Raw genomic sequence first — 17,503 nt, 5'->3', positions numbered from 1 at the left:
GTCTCAAACCTGCGGGTTTAGGCAATTCCCTCACCATGGCCTCCCAAAGTGCTGGGATTACATGCTGAGCATGGTCTGTATCTTCTTAATGTCTTCTGAGTAAGACAAACCCCATACCCTCAAGGCACTCACATCTTGAAGAGAAGGTCAATAAGGAACTATTTAAGAAATTAGAAATGGAGAAAGTACTTCTGATGAAAAATTACTGATGATCATTGTGCAAGCTGTAGGTTCAACATTTTCTTTCCCAGTTAGAGAACTATCAAGGGGATGTGGTTTTTTTTAAGGTACTTATTTTTTAGGCTATACTAGATTTTTATTAAGCTAACAAGTTCAACTCTGACAACTTCATAATCGTTCCATTCTTTATACTAAAATGTATCCGATCAAGAGCTTACTCCTACTATTAATAGAATCACATAATGGTACAAGCTGGTTTAAGTCTTCATCATACTGATAAAAAAATGAAAGACTCTGGAAGATTATTTTTAGGGTTCCTAATTTTGTTAAATTGGATTACTTTTTCTGACACAAATGATTTTTCTTTACTGGACTGAGATTCAACCTAAACTTCACCTTATCTCTCATGCATCTGTGAACTCCAGAATGACTGTCAGAATAAAATACTATACTAAGGGTTTCTTAAGTGGCTACTCTGTGCCAAGTACCAAACTAGTCTCTGAGTGCTCAAAAATAAAAGCCTGTGATGAAAGTTGGTAAAGGAAGTGGGTTCAAATCATATTTCAGAAAACATTTCTGGTTACGAATCCTGAACAGTCTTCTTGAGTTATGTCTCATCTACCCATACACTTTAGAAACAAAAAGTCTTATGAACAGAGTTAAAATAAAATGGGTGGGAGGGGGAACAAACAGCTGCTTTCTAGACGGCAGGTCAGAACTTACCCCACGATCTATGTGATTGTTAGAACTTGCAAGAAAGTCACTCTACAACACAATGAACCCCAAATCCTCATAATAGGTCAGATTTAGCTCAGTATATGTAATACATTTAAGACCCAGGCCACTTATTTAATGTTGGCCCATTCATATTTCCAAAATGGCTAATAACTGATCTCAAGTGGTTTGATTCCACTGCTAAGTTATAATGATAATAAGTAATAAAGTATTAACCCTTCCGATACTAATATTACTGTATAGTGCAGAGTGTTAGTACATAGTAACATTATATGTGTTCTTTGTAAAGATCTGTATTTTTACATCCACTCTTCTAGCCTTTCCTTCAACTATGGCTTTTAGGTAGCTACAGAGTCTCACAGAATAAAGGACTTCATTGCTCAGCCTCCTAGACAGGAGCCACATGACAAAGTTCTGACCAGTATTTAAAAAGAGGTGTTGTGTGGCTTCCAGAAAACTTCCAGAAAACCAGCGCAAGTCCTGGGCTGCCTACTTTCCCACTTTTATGTTAGAGAGAAATAAAATAAAAAGTCACTGCAATTTTGTGTCTCTGGTACTTGGAGCTGAACCAAATTCTAAGTGATAACTTTACTCTTCCTATAATTATCTGTGAGAGGGCATATATCCTTCCAGCCCCGTTCTTCCACCATCCATACACTCCAGTACAATACAGCTACTTAAATCTTCAACAGATAAAGTAGGTAAGAAACATCTGCTGCAATAAATTGTACTAGAAACAATGACTGACCAGAAAAGAGCTTGGAAAACAATTCATGTATCACCCCAGGTAAACTAAGGAGGGAGACAATCAGAGGAGGGGTAAGGAAACCATTGTCACAAATATTCTCGCTGAATCTTCAGCCACCGTTGGGGGACGCTATTACCGATTTATGTATGGTAAACAGAGGCCCAGTTACGGCGTCGTTGGCCACTCACTCATTTACCCTTTGCCCATCCATCCACCCAGGGCACTCATCAGCTACTATGTGTCAGTCTTTGTGCCAAGCTGAGCAAACAAATTACGAATAAACAGTCAATCCTTGTTCTAAGGGCCCTTACACACAAATAAATACTATGTGGCCAATTCTGAAAGAAAAAAATTTTCCTGAAGGACAAGGAACTGAAGGCAGACCCCTGTGGCTGGAGAAGGCAATCACCAGAAAACATGAAGCTGGATAACTAGGTAAGGTCAGGTTACACAGAGGCCTGGGAAGCCAAGTTGGAAAGTTTGTGTTTTTTGTTAAGTGACTGAAAAGTCATAAACATGTTCAAGTAAGGCAGCATGATTTGCTTCGTGCTCTATAAAGATTATGTGACTTTGGTTTCAAGAATGGATTAACTGGTATAAGAATGGAAACCAGAAGACTAGCTGGGAGATGATTCCAGTAACCCAACAGAGCGGGTGATGTGATCCAAGACGATGGGCATGGAGATGGAGAGACAGATACATTCAAGAATCAGACCAACAGGACATGGTCACAGACAGGGCACAGGGGCCAGGGAGAAAGTTATGATCACAATCACCTTCCGGGTCTTTTATTTAAGCAACCCATGCTTATTAGAGTGTAAACAATTGGGGCCTTTTTCAGTTTCCAAGTTTATATAACGAGGAATGTGACTTCTATCAATATCTAAGGTCCCTTTCAAGCTCTAAAATTCTGTTATAAATCATAATCCAAAGCCCACATTTTAGCATCTACCCTCATGATTTCTTTTCTTTTTTGGGCGCGCACGCGGGGGGGGGGGAGTGTTGGAGTCTCACTCCATCACCCCAGGCTGGAGTGCAGTAGCACGCTCATGGCCACCCCAGCATTGACCTGCTGGGCTCTGGCAATCCTTCTGCCTCAGCCTTCCAAGTAGCCAGAACTACAGGTGCAAACTACCACGCCCAGCTAATTTTTGATTTATTGTAGAGATGACATTTCGCCAAGAAGCCGGGGCTGTTCTTGAACCCGCGGCCTCAGGCCATCCACTAGCCTCGGCCTCCCAAAATGCTGGGATTACAGGCTGAGCCACTGAGCCAGGCCCGTGATTTCAAAACGAAGTGTTAACAACCCCAAAGTTGCCAAAATCTAGGTAAATATACAAAAGCTCTTTAAGAATGGTGAGACCTGGTTCAATTCAACTCAGTCTAGTACACTGAAATAATCTAACATTCTTTTGGCAAGAATACTTCATTTTAAAAACATTCACCAAAAATGTAATAGCACTAAATTCAACAAAGATTCAATATTCATACATCTGCTATGTGCACTATGCCAAAAAATTACCAAGTATCATCCATCATCTTCAAAGATCTTATGCAATTTAAATAGAGTACTATGTAATACCTGTAGAAATCTAGTCAGTACATGGCAAAGACACAAAAGATACTAAAAGGCAGTAGATAGCGAAGGTCTATATATGAGATATCAACTAAACCTGCCACCGTTTCTTTCCATCATGAGCAAGAGTGAAGCACATGAATTTATTAATTATAATTGATCTATAAAGATGCCCTGTACTGTTTATTCTCTTAAAAAACTGAATTTTTATAAGGTTGTCCACCAACTTGCTACTTTCTCCTCCTTTTATGTATCGGAAGGATGTGTTCTCAAAGAAACCAATGGTCTACTAGTTAGAATATTTCATGTAAAAACTCACTCTAGATTACTACATTTTGGAGAAAATGGTTGAAATTTTGAAACTATCACTTATAATACATGAATAATTGTTTTTCTGTCCAAAGCTTAGACGTGTATAGTCTAACAGAAATATAAAGACAGCCACATATATAATTTTAAATTTTTAGTAACTACATTTTTAAAAGGTAAAACAAACTAGCAAAATTAACAATATTTTATGTATCCCAACACATCCAAAATATTATTTCAACTTGTGATCAATATAAAGTATCAGATATTTTACATTTTTAAACAAAGTCTTCCAAATTTTCATGTCTCACACTTACCGCATCTCAACTTGAATACTAAATTTTCACTGAACATGATCTGCATTTAGATTTCACAAAACTCACAGCTGAGGAAATAGATAACATGTGCCCAGGTTGTTCCAAACATACTTAAAAGTCTTAAAATTAATTAATTAAAATGAAACAAAAATTGAGAATTCAGCTCCTCCGTTGCATTAGATAGCCACATTTGGCTAGTGACTACCACATATTGTAGTCACTAGTTGGCTTAGACCTGTAAGAACCAGCTTTTTAAAAGTTTAACTGATCTAGACAGAAACCTAAAATACGTAATCTATATTCCAGTCTTAAGAAAAAGTGCACGGTTTAGGTTTCTGTGGGGAGCCAGAGACAATGAACATACATTGCTGGACCATCTTTCTTTTTTTTTTACAGTTTCAGTACCAATAAGTCTTTATTTATTTTTGCCAGGGAAAGAAGAAGGGAAGAGAAAGAGTCAGCATGTGTGTTACAAAATGATTAGAAAATGGGAAATACCATTTTATGGTACAATAACCAAATGAGAAACTAACAGCCTTAGGTGAAGTGTCCTAATTATTTCTGCCCTAACTAATTATCTTTCTTTCTTTTGTCTCTAACTCCACAGGCACCATTTTCTTTGTGATCCGGGACCTCTACACTCGATGGGGTCCAAACAGTTCATAAGTTCCCATTACCAGAAATCGGCTACCTGTTGTCCAGAAGATCAACTCATTTTGTAAAAGTACCTTCATTTTACTGTTAACAATAAATCTGACCAGATGACTGCTCTAGTTATTTTCAGCTCCAACATTGTGTAAGTACATGCCCCTTTTCTCTGCTAACAGTAGGTGACTAATAAAAGGGAGGCACAAGAAGAGGTGACAGTGACCACAGACAAGGGTTTTTACAGAAGTCTGGCTGGAAGAAAGAAACAGGCAACTGCTGAAAAAGGATTGTTGAAACAGTTACTTCCAAGATCAAGATGAACACTGTTGAAGGCTAAAGGACTTGCTTTATAAGTTCTTTAAAACTTAAAAGGAGAGGAATAATTAATGAAGAACAAACAGAGAGATGTAGAAAACGGGGTGGTCTAAGAACAGAAACAACTTGAGTTATGAAGAGGAAATCTTCCTCTGAAACAAGAGGGAAGATTTAATGTGGGTGAGTGAACACGCAAGAGAAAGGGTTAAACTGAAAAGGAGAATGAGTGAGAGGTGAGCCGTTAAAAGCAATGGCTTCCCCAGGATCCCCCAGTGTCCGGTTGGCTAAGAACAGACTGAAGGGAAGGTGGTTTTAGCAGATAAGTTGTGGATGTGGCCACTGCAGTAGTCAGAACCAGTTGGAGGTGGTTAAAACCCAGCAGAGATAACTACTGGTGTGGAGGTGGTTATACAGTTAGGTACGCTATTCAAAACGTCATCTACTGGCTGGGAGAGGTGGTTCATGCCTGTAATTCCAGCACTTTTGGAAGCCAAGGCAGGAGGACTGCTTGAGTCCAGGAGTCCAAGGCCAGCCTGGGCATCTCATCCCTAAAGAAAAATTTAAAATTTTATCCTGGCATGGTGGTGGACACCTGCGGTCCCAACTACTGGGAGGCTGAGGTGAAAGGATCACTTGAGCTCAGAAGGGCAAGGCTGCAGTGAGCCATGATCACACCACTATCTTCCAGCCTGGGTGAAAGAGTGAGCCCACACCCCTCTCCAAAAACTCACTCTAGAAGAAATGCTACCACTTGGATGACTGAGGCAAAGACGATGGCGATGTAGGAATGGAGAGTGAGATTTGACAGGTGACAGCAGCACAAGATGGAGGGGTCACCCAGCCAGATGGCATGGGCCTTGAAGGAAGGAAGGTTCTTACAGAGTGGTAGACTAGCAACATTTTAAACGATTAAGGCTGTAGCCGAGGATAAGAACGCTGACTGTGCTCTGCTTCCTCCTCCCAACACGCATGCCCAGGCATTCCCAGTGGACAGCGTGTGGGCTAAGGAATAGCCCACACATGAGCAGACCCTGGAGACACAAGCACTCCCGAAAGCACTGTTTCAGCTCGGGAAGCAAAATGGACTTTCAGAGGAAGTGTAGACTCAGAAGTCATACATGAGAACACAATGTCTAACCATTTAGATGACTACTTCCAGGTATCAGTCTTGAGAACTAGTTATTTCCTTTCAAAAGAATATAACCAAAATATTTTCTAGAATATATCTAACATGCTAGAACTAAGAGAGAAAATGGGGGTAAGGGGAACTACTCTTTAGCAAGTATGTAGTATTATATTTCAGTAATACTTTTTAAAGTTAGGTTATTTTCTTCATAAGTTTGACTACTTTGAGAAGTAGTCTGAAATTAAGTAAAAGAATTCATCATTCAGACTGGATTGAAGGCCAGTTTGAATTAGAGGTCTTTTTCTTTTGAAGTTGTGTTACTTTCAAATATCCTAGTCAATCTTTCTCTTTTTAGTATAATTTGCAGCTAGAATGTATGTGATTAGCAGTATCCTTGGAATATGACTTACGTTCTATCAGGCCCAAGATAAACACATTCTCTGAAATCTAATTACATTATTATTCGTATAGTTAACAATTATTTAGCAAGTGTATTAGACAATCTACCCCCCATATTACAAATCAGTAGGGTATAACATTTTCATATTAAGAGTGAATTTTTGCTCTTCTTTAAAAAAAGACTGAGGAAAGATTATTTGCAATTCACTCTGGTTTCTAAAAGGTGGTGACACCAGGGTAAATGTAGTATCAAGTTACTACACTTTAAAAGTTGAAGGGAGAAACTTCTCAATTTAAAAATGAGTTGCCATGGTTACAATCATAGCAATAAGTAATAATTACGAGACATCCAAGGCATTCCCACAAGTACAGTAAGATCAGTATCTGAAATATACTTTGGTTATTTCATACACAAACTGAGTCGGACTACATATATCATTTCCGTTTCAAAGTAGCTTTCGTTTGGGAAATACTAAAGAAAATGACTCATGTCTTTTGAACCATAGAAGGGTGGAGACAAAAATACTGACCCTAACTATTTTAAAATTCAAGTAATGACTCATAGTTTAGAACACTCACATTCTTTAGTTCCTTGTATTAAAGAGTGCTATCACTTTATATAGCAACTTTTATTGTTGAAAGAAGGAAAGTGTGTTTCCAGTATGTTTCCGGTGTAGAGTTTCTTTTTTTGTATAAATACATTTCCAAGCCTTTGATGAACTTTTGAAAAGTCATGCTTATAACTTAATGTTAATTCAGAATAAAACAACGTCAAACTCTTTGGATGTAGTCAATTTTGAACTTTCTAAACCGAAAGAGGCCTCTGTCAGAATTGATAATTAGCCCATTCGTGAATAACCGGGCTGTTTAACCTGTTATCAGTTATTGTATTACAGAAATATTTTATCTGGTTGTTTATATTTAGAGCATTTAGTATTGCAAGAATACTTATAAAACTTCTGACCCAATGTAATTCTGATCTTAAAATTACAAGGCTCATTATTACCTCTTAATGGGCCTTTCACAAAGGGTCTAATTTTCTATACAATTGAAGACCAAATCTACTTGTTCTTTAATACTATGGCTATCCTAAACTGAAAATACTTTTATCAAGTAACAAGTTACACTCAACTGGCTTAAGCAATAAGGGGATTATCATCACAAAGGGCAAAAATTAAATAAGGCAGTCACGTATCACACACACAACCTGGGCTCTTCTTATAATGCTACCACATAGGACCAGGGCTCCTCTCGGCTTCTGCGTCTGCCAGATCAGCAAGGACCTCGGGGGTGCTTCCCTTCATGGTCACAAGGCACCATCCACACTTTGTGGCCATTATACTAAACACATGCTGCCATTCAGTAGAAGTGGGAGTTTCCTTCCGAATCTCCCTTTCTAGGTACAAGGAAGACTCTCCTAGAAGCTCCATGAACTGACTTCCCCTAACTTGCAAAAGGCCAGGCTCGGATCACATGGCCCTTCCTTCCCAAACAAGTCACTACTAGGCAGAAGAGGATCACCATGACTAGCTTCCACTATTCCCTGTCCCCACAAACGCTGGAGAAGGAGGTGGACACCCAAACAAAACTAAGGATAAGCACGCAAGAAGGCGGGGGTAATGGTCAGTAAGTAGAAAGCCAACAGCAAGCTACGTCCAACAGAGAAGAAGAGTAAGCCTTGGCATTTTTGTACAGTAGCTTAATTTTGTCCACCACTATGAATTAATGACAACACACTAGTACTGGAAGACACTTTCAAGGCTCTAGAGTGTTTTTTGAAGGGTTAAAAAAGAATCAGCAATTCATCTTAAAACACTGAAGAAAAGCATTTTGTAAATGCCACTAATAAAAGAAAAATGTCAAACATAAGAAAATAGTATACTTTAAAACAGACAATAAAATCACACTTGTCTTTAGTTGTTAACATGCGAAAGTGTTATGTCCAAAATGTCTCCCATAATCTCACCTTTCTGCTCTATGAAGAGCAAGGCTAATTACAGGACACTGGGCAGACCACTGCCAGAGAAATGAAACTGAGAACACAACCATGAAGGGCAGCAGCGGGAGAACGGAAGCTCTGGGTGTGAACATCAATCATCAGGGGGTGCTGAAGCCGAAGACACTTGGTCTGAGAGGAGTTTGGGGAGTGGGATATCTTGAGATATCAGAAGCACCATCATTGAGAGGAGACAGCAAACTGCACAGTTCTAGAGATAAGAACTACATCAACAAGCAATAACACACATGAAGATGAAGTCTGCTTCAACATGATGTAGGATTTTCACATAGCATTCTTTAATCTGAAGGTGTCACCAGGGGGGCTACTCACAAAGGACAGGGATGAACATTCTGGGTAACAAGAACATTACCACGGCTGCAGATGCTTTGTGCACACTCACCTGATTGTACCAACATCATCATAAGTAGTTTTTCATCCCAATTTCACAGTCAAAAATCTGAGTTGGACAAGTTAAATATGAGAAATCAAAGGCTAAGAAGCAGGGAAAACAGGATTCTGACCCAAGCCCACCTGTCTCCAAAGCCTGGCTCTTCCCAGACCTTGCACACCTGAGAGAACTTCAGTTAGCAGTTGTGAAGGAGCAAATGGGATTTCTGAGCTAGCGAGAACCAAATATCACCTGATTTGAAATCCTGTTCAAAATCAAGGTGCCAGAAGCAAAGTATCCTTCCTTCCATTTGACCTATCCTTCCTAGTTGAAGAATGTTTCCACATGGACCCTGCCACTGGCTGCTTGGAGCGATGCTTCAAGGTAAGAAAGGGAGGCGGCCTCAACCCCTGGCACTCTACCTCAGGGAGAAAGGACAACAAAGATGAGCCCTTCCAGCTTTCCTCTGTTTCACCTCCGAACATATTTGTGTTTCCAAGTTTGTCTTCCCTACGGTCTTTCGCTTGCTCCGCAGCCATTTATTCAGCTCTTCTGGTCGGCCAGTGACCCTGCAGTCCACTGAGAAGACCCCGAACCTTCCTTCATTGGCTGATGTGCTCTCACAAGCTCTGAGCCCACCCTCTCCTCCTTCATCTCGGCCTATAGGAAGCTTTCCTGCCTCCTTACCAAACTACCACTCCATTTTTTAAAACTGCTTCAACCTACTGCAATTTGGCTTTCCTACACACCAACCAACTGAAATTGCTCTAAGGTCACCAAGGAAAACCTACCACAAAGTCGTCATTATTTCCAACTACTCTACAATACTGGTCAGCAGTGACCTCTATCCAACGCTCTTCTGGTTGCTTCCGTAACATTTTCACCTATCTTTCTAAACCTTCTTTTTGTTCTCTTCCACTGGCTTCTTCTGCTGTCCATGCTTGAAAATGCTGGCTTTCTTGTCAGCTGCTTTTACTGGATAATCTCATGCCAAACTCCCTGATCATCTCTAGTCTAGTACCCTGAAGTTCTTCCGAATTCCCATCTTGGTTAACAGAAATGGCACCATGACATGCACGGGGGACTTCCTTTGGTTCCTCTCCCACTTTTAGCCAAGTCATCAAGCTCTACACATTTTACCTGAAGTCCCCACCCAAGGTGTCCTAACTGCCTCCTGACTAGCCTCTCAACTGTTGATTCTCCTTCCTTGCATTCTACCCACCCTTGTCACAGACACGAGAATCCTTTCCTTGAAGAACTGCCTCTGGTTCTGACATATATGAGAGACCCAGGCCCGGCCAAAGTATCAACCACCCGCCCTTAGCCACATGGCTAGGTTCAGGAAAGCGCACATACTAATACTAGACAAGGTCTTCCTCAGAATTTCACTTTTCCACCAAGCTATCAGGAAAAATACTCTCTTTTCCTTTGAGATTTTTAGTGAGGACACATTACCATTAAGCCAAACTGCCAGCAGCAGGAGAGGAAAGAAGGACACATTTTAAAAAGGAGGAGGGAAGATGGGAAATCAAAGTCACGGGTCCAGTTTTGCCTGACCATCCTCACTGCTCGGCCAATCAAGGTCCTTTTGCGCTGACCTCAGTTTGAGTTGCCTTTCTGTCCCTTGTCACCAAGCGTTCTGATGAACAATTCTGTATACCACCACTTTTCTAAAGCACAAATGAAATGCTATTTGTCTACTTTTATTTAGTTAACTAAAGTGCATTGAAGTGCACTAAGACTTCCACCACTACCTTGCCTTGTGTTTCACATATTTCATTATGCTTGCTGCAATTCACACACATGGTGCCACTTAATGACACAGTGCCCTTGCATATGCTGTGCCCTCTGCCTGGGACACTCCCCATCTCCTCATCCACAAAATGTACAGCAGGGCTGCACAAAATAAGGGGGAGAATTAGTGGTCAAATCATGAAGGGCCTGAATGACACTTTAGGCTACAGAATTTTAAGTCAAAAATTAAGTGATAAAAATCAGGCTTCTCACTCAGGAGGACTCACTGTCAATACCGTATGGAGGTGACCTAAAAATGAGGTCACACTAAAGGTAGAGAAAAAGTTAGCAGGCTACAGCAATAGTCTAAGCCCGAGGCCACATGGGATGGTGAAAGGAGAGAAAGGAAAGCATTGAGGAGACTTTCAACTCTTTAAGCTGGCATCTCTACTTGTAAGGATGGAGACATAAGGAAATAATGTGAGGCTCACACACATTTGCATATCAAGATTTTACTGATGCATCATTTGTAACATAAGATTGAAAACAACCTAAAGAAATTGTTTTTTAAAGATTTTCTAAAAACAAGAGAATACTCATAAAAGTGCTACATGGAGACAATACTAAAAGTTAAGACCAAAACCTGAGCGCTGCTGTGTGAAAACACGCTGCCAAGAAACAAACCTGCACAGTCAAAGCTACTGAACTCACAACTCCTCTGAGCCTCACCTAGTTGGTTTCAAAGGCACACCAAGGTTGCTAAGACTTTTAAGCAGCTTCCAAACTTGTAACTCAAAAACTGTCAAATGGCTAATGAAGAACAGACAACAAGAAGGCAAAGTTTAAGATGCTTGTTTCTAAGACTTTATTTTTATCTAAATCACCCAAAAGAACAGAAAAGGAGCTGACAGACTGGACTGAAGCAAGCAAGCCTCGGGAGCAAGCTGCAGAGAGACACTGGTGTTCCAGAGTCTGCACTTACTTTTCTCTTTAAACAAATGAGAGAATGCTTTATTACAAGAGATTAGGATTTCCCTGAATTGGAGTCTCCATAATCTTGTTACAATTCCAATACAATCCAAGTTGAGATCCATGTACTCAACTCTTTTAAGTAGGGTAACTACCAAAAAGTCATCTGATAGCTAAAAAAATTTTGAAAATAATCTTTGGGCTTCAAAGAAAGGAGTTTGAACACTGACTGGATAGGAGAAAGAGAAAATAATCACCAAAGACAAAAACCTGAACCACCTGTTTTGAATTAACATTACAGATTAAGGAACTATTGGCCAGGCATGGTGGCTCACAGCTGAATCCCAACAATTTGGGAGGCAAGAAGATTGATGAGCCCAGAAGTTCAAGACCAGCCTGGAGAACACAGTGAGACCTCATCTCCCCCCAAAAGTCAAAAAATTAGTTGGGTGTGGTGGTACACAACTGCAGTCCCAGTTACTCAGGAAGGCTAAGCTGGAACGATCTCCTGAGTCCAGAAGAGTCGAGGCTGCGGTGGCCATAATCATGCCACCGCATTCCATCCTAGGTGGCAGAGCGTGACCCCAACTCAAAAACAACAAAAAGACAAAAACAAATTAAGGAATCGTGGTTTAATTTAGATGTCTTGCAAATTATAGCACCACCTTAAAACAAAATCAAAATATCTAATAGTTCCTAAGGTGGTGCTCAAAGATTATACAACAGAGCCAAGCATAGTGGTATGCACCTGTAGTCCCAGCTACTCAGGAAGCTGAGTGAGGGATCACTTAAGCCCAGGAATTTGAGCCAGCCTAAGCAACATGAGATCTCATCTCATAAAAACAACAGCAACAAAAGACTAGAAGATATGACCAGGTATAGCTCTTAACCCATTTCATTCCTATACAAGGATTTGCCTTTTTAAAAGATACTTAACTTGCATATTGTATCAGAAGTGACTGTTATGCTTTGCTAGTTTAAATCTATCAGTATGGCCAGCTAATCTTAATTTCACTGCTCTTTATGATCAATTTTCAAACACTTCCTTTATGTAAATTTAGAAAGGGTTTGTAGTAACCAATGCAAAAGCACCACCCAGTGGTAAAAGATGATAATTACAATTTATACAGTGATGACAGCAAAATTAGTTAGATGTTTTGTGACTGACTTTTCTCCACACATATCATCAGGAAAGAAAGAAAAAATAAACGGGCTCTACAACCCTGATGATGTTTGCTATTTGTTGCCATTTTCCTAATCAATTCTTACCTTCACTATCTTAGGTTGGCATTCGTTTTTTCTGTCGTCTTGTCTACCCATTATCCAAGTGCTTGGTTGAAATCGAATCAGAAGCACTGTGAGATTAATCCAAAGCCTTTATGAGCCAGAGAAGAACAGGAACAGAGTGTGTGAATGGGGTGGGCTTGTCTACAAAATCTTCCAGTTTGTGTGAATTTCAAATAAGAAGCCTGACAATAATACCAATGATATATTTAAAAGCTTATAATGTCTTTACGAGTGCCTTCATCCAACACTTCTAGGGTTCATGAGATTTTTAAACTACTTTCACTCAAAACACAGGAGTCACTCATATAGTTGAGGTTCCCCAGTGATAAATGCATAATAAAGCTTATGGCGTGCGTCACAAACATTTAACACACAAGAGAATGAGCTATAAGCAAAGTGATGCATACACCTAAACAGAAACATGAAAACATCTAGTAACTTCTTAGTGTTTCAGGACAAAAGAAGACTAGCTGCAATACCATTATTTTCAGCCATTCAATATCTCCTTCTCCAAGACAGAGACCTTAAGTTAGACTTACAAGCTCCCTCTACTGAATATCTGTTTGAATTATTAAGTTGCTTGACTAAGTCTTCTACTACAAGCACCAGGTCCATCGTAAAGGCACTTTTACTCCCATACAGTTATGTGTAAAAACTAAGTTTAGGTGCGATTACTGCACAGACTACTACAAAATAGCCTACCATAATAGGGATTCGAATACTATTTTCCTCTGATGGAAGGAGCTATTGTACTGTTTCAATTCCAATCACAGGCCTTGGCAGAAAACAAGTATCAAAATCAAGAATATGCCGATTCTAAAAGCAGAGAGCTATGTTATAAATAACTAGTACCTAAGGAAAATTTTACTTTGAATTTTACTAATTTTACTTTGAATTTTACTAATTCAGAATTTAGTTTTGTCCTTCTATCAAGAAAAAAACTTACAAATCCGTGTACAAAGTTTTGTGTTTTGTTTTGTTTTTTTTGAGACAGAGTCATACTCTGTTGGCGCAGACCAGAGTACACCAGTATAGTCATAGCTCACTGCAACCTCAAAGGCGGCCTGGCCTGGGCTCAAGTCTTAAGATCCTCCTATCTCAGCCTCCCGAGTAGTTGGGACTACAGACATGTGCCACCACACCAGCTAATATTCCCATTTTTTGTTAAGAGGAGCTTCGCTATGTTGTTCAGGCTAGCCTGGAACTTCTGCACTCAAGCAATCCTCCTGCCTAGGCCTCCCAAAATGCTGGGATTACAGGGTAAGCCACCACTCAGCCCAAAAAAACATTTTTTAAAGGCTTTCTTTACATATGAAATAAGACTAGCTTCCCAGAAGAGACTCAAAATGTGGGGTTTATTTCTTAAAATTGCTAGCAACAAGTCATCCTCATAAATCCGTTTTCTTTTTCTTTTTCTTTTTTTAGTTGGAGTCTCATTCTGTTGCCCAGACTGGAGGGCAGTGGCACACTCACGGCCACTGCAGCCACGACATGCTAGGCTCAGGAGATCCTTCTACCTCAGCCTTCCAAGTAGCTGGAACTACAGGCATGTGTTACCACACCCGGCTAATCCTCATAAATCTCAAACACACAAACAAAAAAACTGTTCAATATATTCACTAATAACATATCTAATTACTTACTAATCAATAATTACATATCTATTTCTGAAGATGTCTTAATCTAAGAAACTGCCTATAAAGTATAAATAATCCACACAAGTTTTGAATATGTAAAGCTTACTTATTTTGGTAAAAGAAATTTAAGAAATCACTATAGTATCTCCCAAAGATAAGCTCTGATAATTATTTTCTACATATGTACTTTTTAAAAGACTGGGATAATACGCATATTTAGTAATACGCATATTTAGTAACTTGCTTCTTCCCATCTCTTCCCACTTAATAATGTGAACCTTACCCATGTCCTTAAATATTCCTCTATAATATTTTGAATGAGCCGGGCTCGGTGGCTCAGCCTGTAATCCCGCGCCTTTGGGAGGCTGAGGTGAGTGGACTGCCTGAGCCCGCGGGTTCGAGACCCGCCTGGGCAGAGAGACCTCATCTCTACAATAAATCAAAAAATCAGCTGGGCGTGGTAGCGCACGCCTGTAATTCCGGCTACTCGGAAGGCTGAGGCGGAAGGATCGCTGGAGCCCAGCAGGTCGAGGTTGCGGTGGCCGGCAGCGGCCACTACACTCCAGTATAGGCGACAGAGTGAGACTCCAACTCAAAAAAAAAAAAAAAAAAAAATCGAATGGCTGTATGAAATTCCATTCGAAAATCATATTGTATTTAACCAATTTTCTAAGAGAAAACATTTTGGTTGCTTCTAGTTTTAAGTTCCTACATAACAATCTTTCTAAGAATATTGTATATTCCTGTATAATAATTTTCCCAGAATAAAGAGAAATTTCCCATCAGTTAATTTTAGTGAAATGGTCTGTCTTCAAATAAATAAAATTAGGCTTAAAAATTATGGAGCTACAACTCCCAGATGAAATGATATGGAAGGAACAAATACCAGAATTAAATTCCCTATGTAAAGTATGCTGTCAACCACACTTCTTATTAGTCTGAAAGAGTCGTCAGTTTTTACCATCTTTGTCCTAGTAACTACTGCTAACATCGTAAACTGTCTTTCCAAGATATTAGAAGATATAAGCGATCCTGTCCACACTGGTGGAAGGTTAGTTATAGTTGTAGCCATACTAAAATGTGTTATTTCTCCTCCTGTCAAAGTAACTTATGAACAAGTCAACCTCATAAAAAAATATTAAAGTTACATTATTTTTAGTATGTGTTCGACAGCGAGTAATAGTTGTGGTAGTATAATTAATTTTCCATTTGGTGGCAGCAAATACAAAAGAAATTCTTGAGTACTTCTGTTTACAAAGGTAACATCTCTGAGTTATGTATTTCAAACAAGGGTCAAATGAAAGAGGAGGCTTCACAGGTTTTGATAATTATATTTCAATCTTGCTATACTAATAGTCAAGCACAAAACAGCATCATGAGTAAATTACTGGCTGAATGAAAATAGCCTTCTATCACTATGGCATTTACCAAAACAACTTAATTGCCTCAAAAACCATGTGACCCTTTTTTTTTCTGAGTTGGAGTCTCACTCTGTCACCCAGACTGGAGTGCAGTGGCCGCTCCCAGCCACCACAGCCTTGACCTGCTGGGCTCCGGCGATCCTTCCGCCTCAGCTTTCCAAGTAGTCGGAATTACAGGCATGCGCTACCATGCCTGGCTGATTTTTTTGACTTATTGTAGAGATGAGGTCTCTCTGCCCAGGCGGGTCTCGAACCCGCGGGCTCAGGCAATCCACTCACCTCAGCCTCCCAAAGGCGCGGGATTACAGGCTGAGCCACCGAGCCCGGCGTGACTCTTGATGCTTATCAAGCAATATGCAATTACAATGACTTTCACTGTATTAACTTAAATTTATATCTTATATAAAAATTAAATTCTCTTTAACCAAAGCCACCTAGCTACTTCTACAAATATGTATTCAACAACTGCATGCTAATAACTACTTATAGGCTAAGGGCAAAGAACACAGCAGTGAACACAAGATGCTTCTGGCTTCATGAAGCTTACAGACTCTCTCTTATACTTCCTTTTCCCAGATTTGTAACATGGGGTAGTTCAGTAGATCTGCTTGAGATCCTAGGGACCAAAACTACTATGCTTCCCTTTAATCTACGTAGAATTTACAACGAGAAAGCACGACTCCCCCAAAACAGTGTAAGTTTTTTTAAATTTATTTTTTCTATTACGATTGCCTTAATGTCTTTCTGTTCTGTGAAAATATTCAGTTATTCTGAAAGGAAAAAAACGTTTGGTGCCCCCTATGTACTGTCCTGCTTATTCAATCCACTGAAACTAAGAGACTGAAATATTTAAGTTATATCAAACAACTGGAAAATGTATGTAGAGCATCTTTTCACACAAAATTATCATATAGCAAAATATGTCAAACTTCTCGGTAATTTATTTACAGAAGGTACTGCCGAAGTGTCTTACAGGCCAAGACCCTGAGAGCCATGAAGCTAGGAACCCAAGTCAAGTCAGAAAGACTAACTCTGTACACAGACTGCATAAAGTACACGGGCAAACCCACCTGAATACACAGAAACCTTGTCTTCCAGAGTATCTCCTCCCAGTACCCAGCCCTATGATACTGCCTAACACAGAACAGTGATGAACAATTTCTCACACTATCTACATACTGACAATGGTGTCTTGTCAGCAGAAGAGAAATACTAGGTTTTCCTCATTTTTAAAATTCCAACTAGACACAAGACTGTATAGGTTATAAACTAACATCAGCAACTTCGTATGGTCCCACTGAATACCAATTGTCACAACTTAAGGTGCCAGAGGGCAGACAACACTTCTTATTGCCCCAAGAGTTTACCTTTACTAAAGGAGAAAGATCAATAAAAAGGAAACTACAAAGCAGCACAAGCACTTTCACAGAAGGTTGTGTATGTGACAGAGAGGAAGACAGATTCACATGCATGTGGTGTGTTAGCAATCACAAGATATCCAGTCTATGAATAATATGAGGAAAACTGGAGTGCAATCCGGGAAACAAAGTCAGAGTCCTTTACTAAGCCATCACTAAATGGAGGTTTACATGTTTAAAGACATGTGAAAGTACCATGGAAGTCACTGACTACTTTCTCCCTAAGACAGGAAACAAGGCAGGGAGGACCACCCTGACCACTCTTATTTCACATCAAACTAGAAGACCTAGCACTGC

At 39.8% G+C, this 17,503-nt stretch overlaps 1 pseudogene; it reads left to right on the top strand.

The window, feature by feature from the left end:
- LOC103249272 overlaps positions 1-17,503 on the top strand; it is a 64,699-nt pseudogene that overhangs the window by 1,456 nt on the left and 45,740 nt on the right.

This window comes from Carlito syrichta, unplaced genomic scaffold, assembly GCF_000164805.1.
Source record: "Carlito syrichta isolate Samal-C Ts95f unplaced genomic scaffold, Tarsius_syrichta-2.0.1 Scaffold118119, whole genome shotgun sequence".
In the NCBI taxonomy this organism is placed as follows: Eukaryota; Metazoa; Chordata; class Mammalia; order Primates; family Tarsiidae; genus Carlito; species Carlito syrichta.
Note: the sequence above shows the minus strand (reverse complement) of the source record. Positions and strands in the feature narration are given on the sequence as shown.